This window comes from Thunnus albacares, chromosome 12, assembly GCF_914725855.1.
Source record: "Thunnus albacares chromosome 12, fThuAlb1.1, whole genome shotgun sequence".
Taxonomy (NCBI): Eukaryota; Metazoa; Chordata; class Actinopteri; order Scombriformes; family Scombridae; genus Thunnus; species Thunnus albacares.
In genome coordinates this window covers 33351538-33357783 of record NC_058117.1, presented here as the reverse complement: position 1 = coordinate 33357783, position 6246 = coordinate 33351538, and the positions used below count along the sequence as shown (strand labels likewise).

Genomic DNA, 6246 nt, shown 5'->3' with positions numbered 1-6246 from the left:
TTGATTCTTACATCAACGTAGTGTTTCTCAGACGGTTCTTCTGATTGGTTCTTCCATGAGGCCTGATGGTAACGGTAACATCTGATTGGTTCTTCCATGAGGCCTGATGGTGACGGTAACATCTGATTGGTTCAGGTAAACATGGAGAAAACATGTCTGACTGTGTTACTGCAGGTTTACAATAAGATAAAACTTGAACTACATGTATTAATCTGATCATATAAATGAGTCTGGATCTGTGACAGTAAACAACAAACAACAACAAACAAACAGACGGATCTGCAGGTTCAGGTTTTATCTGCTCTGGAAGCTGCGTCTGGCCAATCACAGCCGTTTATCTAATATGGGGCGGGTTTGATACGACGACTGACCAATGAGGAGTGTCGTTGAGACGTTTTTGTAAAAAACCAAGATGGCCGCTGCTGCTGATGTTGAACAGTCTGTTTATTAAAGGAGAAGAACAAACAACAGCACTTATAGCTGTTGACGTGAGTCGTGAGTCAGTCGGCGCTACGTCTCACGTTCCGCTGCTCTGATTGGTTGCAGGTCTGTCCAATCACATTTAGAGGCGTTTTGAGAGGCTCCGGACGCGTCAGGAAACTTCTGATTTAGTTGCTCGATGTAGAAAATTAACAAATGAAATAAAAAGTTGCCTGTTGGATGATGATGATGATGATGATGATGATGATGACGATGATGATGTGGAGGTCTGTCAGATAGATTACAGATTCAGAGGAGATTAAAGTGACGTCACGTTTGTTCTCGTCACTTTCTTCCCTTTAAAAACCTTTAAAGCCATAAAATGTCTCTTTGAGAACTTTGTGCTGCTCAGATTGTAAAACTTCCTCCAGAAGATAAAAACTCAGCTGTTCATGTGAAGCTCGTCTGCAGGACGTGTTGACGTCGCCTCCTGCAGGTCAACAAAGCAACAGCAGCAGCTTTAACATCTGGAACATCTGCAGGCAACCAGCGACACGAAGGGATGAAATATCACACTGTTCCCTTTAAAGCTGCAAAAAGCAGTCAACTCATTCATTGCTAATTGATTGATAAATAATTTTGTGGCGATCAATTTGTTGATTTGGATCCAAACAAGAAGAAAAATATAGAAAATCACCAGAATTGCCCTTTAAAATCCGATCAAAGCTGCTGCAGTTCACATCCTCGCCTGCAGGCGGCGACACCAACACGCTCACACCTGCTGCTCTGTGATTGGTTGATTCTGATACCTGACACTCAGCTGTTCGGTTCTGTCGTCGGTTCTCAGGTGAAAAAAAACAAACTGATGTAAAATCATCAAATATTAAGAATGAATTTTATTTTAACGCATCAATCTACAAAAGCTGTCAACAAATATATAATATATTCCTCTATAATTAATACATTTGAATTATTTAAATGATCAGTTTGTTCGTCACACAGAGCTGCTGCTGATTCAGTGTTCTGGTGTTAAATTGTTTGTTTGCTGCTGCAGCTTTTAAAGGGAAGATTCACAAACTCACAGCAGATTTGAGACTAAATATCAGCTGTGAGACTCTTTTAGAAAACAGCTGTTTCATAGAAATAACTCTGAATCTAAGTAGAGAAACAGCTGCTGGGTTTGTTGTGGTTTGTAATGAACTTTATTACATTTATTGGTAACACTTTACTACACAAGTCTCCTCATTTATACAGATTTCCTGGAAGCTTTTTGAGTAATTTGCGTATTTTGGTATTTAACAGTAAATTTTTAGGACATTTGATGCTGTTTGATGGCTGTAAGACTGTACAGGTTCACAATCATAATAATAATTATAATGATAATAATAATTACACTGAAAGGGTATCAATACAACATATTGATATAATTAGTCTCAAAGTGAATTAAGCGGAACACCAACGTGTAGCTCAGATTATATTTGCTTGTAGGAAAATATTAATTGATCAACTACTCCAGATGTTCATGTTGGGAATAAACAATAAGATTCCAACATGTTAAACTAACTCATATATTATCATCTATAATCTGATATTTACTTTAGATTATAAAGCAAATTTACATGCACATAATGTCCTGCACGGCCAGGAAGACACTTTCATCTCCAAACGTTTCCATCAACAACTAGCAGACAAACTAAACAGCCAATATATCAATTAACCACCCAAAGGAGCTGATTGGCTCCTGCCGAGCTCATCTACATTCTGGCCAATGAACAACTGAGGAGGCTGCTCTACCTGAACTGCAAACCGTCTTACAATTGGTATAAATTATAAGAGAAAAACTGACAAAGTGTTAAGTTGGTTTAGTTGGTAAGTAGCTGCTCATTATAGATTAATTAATTTAGACTCTTGACAGTTGGTTAACTGACAGAAACACGTTGTAGCAGATCAGATTGATTCTGCTGTGTAATTGTTCATTCTCAGGATGATGTCATGTGGTAGTTTACAGGAAATGTGCTCGTTAGTGTTTTTAATAAACTACCTAATATGCTAAAATGTAGTTTGACAGATAAAACTCCTCACTGAGAACTGAGTATTTTCTCTCAGTTAAAGAAAAATGACCAAATAAACCAACTCAACACTTTTTTAGAATTTGTACTAAATTGCACCATCCTCTCTGTACAACGTCCTAAAAATTAAACACCTGCATTTAAATTACTCAGAAAATTGCCAGGAAATTAAAGGAGCTGTAAAATAAAGCATTTAACATCACAAATGGATGAAATTTAAAAACCAGGAGAGAATCTGGTTGATCAATAACATCATCAGCTGCTGAAGATGCTGAGTGTGAATCTTCCTCTGCAGCTTCACATGGATTCTGTTTGTCTTTAACATCCTGTCACTTCTTTATCTCATGTAAACGTCACTGTACAGACAATAATCACATGTAAACTGCTGATATTTTAGAGATTAAATCACTGATACGGAAGCTGAACCACTCTGATTATTTCATCTGAGGTCTGCGAGTCAGATCAAATCTGAATAAATAAAGATTTCATAGTTTTTAATGAAGAAAAAAAAAAAACAAAACAGTTGTTTGTTGTAAAGATCATCAACATGAACCTTATTTCAGCGACAGGTTTTGCTGCTGAGGCATCTTGGTAATCCAAGTCACTTCCTCACATGTCAGCTGATCAGTTTCTCCAACATGGTGACCTGAGACAGAGCGACTTTGTGCAGAAGGCGGGAAAGCAGTGTTGTCCCTCATTTCTTGCACCTGCTGTGTGTCTTTCAAGGCTTTTGATTGGCTTCTCCAGGTCTGTTGTTACTGGTTACCTGTCTATGTGAGCTTGTCCTTGACTATGGAAATATTGCAAGATTCGCTTGACTTGGTTTCCATTGGTGTCCATTTGATGTTAGTATGAAGTTTGTCCAGGAGGAACTTGGTACAAGCTGTTGTTGTTGTAGTTGTTGTTGTGGTCATGTCATCCATGTACACCCTGGTCTGCAGACCACTCTTCAGGCGTTCTCCTACCGCCCAGCGTGATGCCCTGATATAAGCTCCATTGCCATGGTTACTGCCAGTGGAGAGATGGTACAACCTGACATTATTCCCGCCTCCAGGTTCTGCAGTGCGGTGGTGTTTTACTTTGTTGTGATACAGAAGTGGAAGCTTGTATGGAAGACGTTGAAGTCCAGAACATTTCCTGAGGCACTGATCCAAAGGCATTGACCAAGTCTAAAAATACCACACGCAGGTTTTTATTTTCTCTCTTGGCAGTTTGTATCTGATGCCAGATGATGTTCTCACACTTCTGATTCTGTAGTGTTGTGTCCACCAAGCTGTTTCTCAATAGGTAAGCAGTGAGTTTTGAGCCACAATGCTGAAGAATATTTTGCCTTCCACATTCTACAGTCGGCTGATTGGTCAAAACTGGTTGATGGTTGAGGAGTTTGCTTTTGTAGGAATAAGGATTCCTCCTGCACTCCGTCATGCCTTCAGTATGATGTGTTTTCCTCAGGCCACTTTCATTGGGTTCCAGAGGTATTTCAGGACTCCTGGAGCGTTTCTATAGAGCTTATACGTAATATGATTGAGTTCTGGGGTAGATGCTGTTCTTGCTCTGAACCTCTTTCCATGTTGGGGGCTTTGTATCCATCTGGTGATCTGGTGGGTGGATTGGTGGCACATCATGGGGGATAACTAGTAGTATGTTTCCCTCAGGTGCTCCCTGGAGGGGTCCTTAAGCTCTCTCAGCCTTCTGCTCTTCGCAAAGTTGCAGTACGTTGATTCCCTCCTTTTCCTCCACTGCTTCCTCAGTTCCCTCAGCTCTTACAGGATTTCGGCCACAACATTTGCAGCTTCTGACTCTCAATCTTCCGTTTTGCTGTTGGTCGTTCTTGGATGGGCTCATAGTCGTGCTTTGAGTCTGTGCTTGGTAGATGTTTGCTTGCGTTTGGGGTGATGATACCCTGTGGACTGTGGTGGATATTCTGCTGCTGGGCTTCAGTCGACTGACTCGACCTGCCTCTTACAGAGTACTGGTCAATACGAGGCCCTTCGCCAAGCTCTCTGAAGTACTTTCTCCTGCCCTGATGGATCTTAAGGCCCCCATCTGAGGTTCCCTTTGTCCAGTTTTGGAGTTTGTGTCCTGATGGAACTTCCATATCATCATCTGTCTCACTGCGGTTTCAGTTCCTGGGTCTTGATTTTTTCGCCGCATTTCATACTTATGTACTAGAAGTAGTGTTTCTCATGCAGGACTTTTACTTGTAATGAAGTATTTTTACATTGCTGTATTAGTACTTTTACTGAACTAAAGGATCCGATACTTCTTCCACATCTGGATCAGAGTCCTGATGTGAACTTGATCCAAGTTTCTGAGCATTTACTCCTGATGGGAAACAGAAGCTGATGGTTCTGCAGGTGTTACTCGCCTGAACACATCACAGAGATGAAGACGAGTTTCTGAGGAGAGAATCTACCTACTGATTGATTGATCTCTGTCCAGCAGCAACAGGATCAATCTTTTCTTCTGTTTGATCAATGATGAATCAAACGCTTCACAAAAAATCCAGATAAACTCAGTTTGTCATCACCACAGATACAAACTCATCCACACAAAGGTTCAATAACTCAAAATCCATCAGAACAGAAGAGACATCAGAGTTCAGAGGAAGTTCGTTTCCACCAGAAGTGAATTCAACTAAATAATTAAAGTCACACGGCTTCATTTCTCGTCCTGACGCAGTGTTTCAAGAGTTTGTTTGTGTTAGGCAGACGCTACTGAGCATGTGCAGGAACATGTTTCTGTTTACAGCTTCACTAGTTTGTTGTGCTACAGATCACAACTTCTGGACTTTACACTACATTACAGATTTCTCAAAAACTTCAGTATAAGGTCCAGAGGTTGTTTATCTGCAGCACAACAAGCTGGTGAAGCTGTAAACAGAAACGTGTTCCTGCACATGCTCAGTAGCGTCTGCCGTGCACAGAACTACTCTCTGGAGACTGAAAACATGATGCTGTTATTAGTCTTTTGGGGCCGTTTCTAAACAAACTAACGTGACCAAACTCTTCATGATGAAGGATCACTGACACACTGTGGATGTTAACTCAGGACGGAGCCTCACGTTCTGGAGCTTCATACAGAGTTAAACGTTACAGCTGAGATCAACAACTTCAACCACCGGAGGTAAAAAAAAACCAACAGATTTCCAGCTGTTCTTTAACAACAAACATGATTTACTAAAGTTATCATCAATCTGATACTTTAAACATGATTAGTTTATGATTCATACTAACCAGTTTAACCAGGGTAGGTTACACATGATCATATGACAGGAAGTGACATCAGCACTCAGATCAAAACAATCTAATCATTAAACAGGTGTTGACGCATTTTCACATTTGACTGCAAAATAACACAAAATGCTGCCGGCTGAATACAAATGTTCACATCTGCTGCTACTGTTAGTCAAGTTTCATCCAAGTTTGTCTTAACTTTTAACCAAATTTAATAATAATAATAATAATAAATAAATAAATACTAGGAGATTAACAGCAGGTGGCGCTAATTCTCCAGTCGGTGCTATTAAACTGTTGCAGAAGAAGAGAAACAAGGAGATTCAAAGCTCAAACGATGGAAAACATGATGGAAATATGACGTTTCTGTTAGTTTCTTGTGTTGATGTGAGGAAGGTTACAGTCTCCTCATCATCGCTCCACACAGATCTGATGTTTTCAACTCTTCAGTGACGTTTAAGTCACATGATTCATGACGTCATCATTTATTCATTCAGTCTGTTTACACACAGCTGCTGTTA

General features: G+C 40.1%; 1 protein-coding gene across 2 annotated transcripts in view; it reads left to right on the top strand.

The window, feature by feature from the left end:
* The window catches only part of pex5lb (peroxisomal biogenesis factor 5-like b), a 57516-nt gene extending 54602 nt beyond the window's left edge, over window positions 1-2914 (top strand). For both annotated transcript variants that reach the window (XM_044368757.1, XM_044368756.1), the window contains one exon: window positions 1-2914. This exon is cut by the window's left edge and continues 1749 nt beyond it. The gene's annotated coding sequence lies outside the window, so the exon portion shown is untranslated.
* The last annotated feature ends 3332 nt before the right edge of the window (window positions 2915-6246 follow it).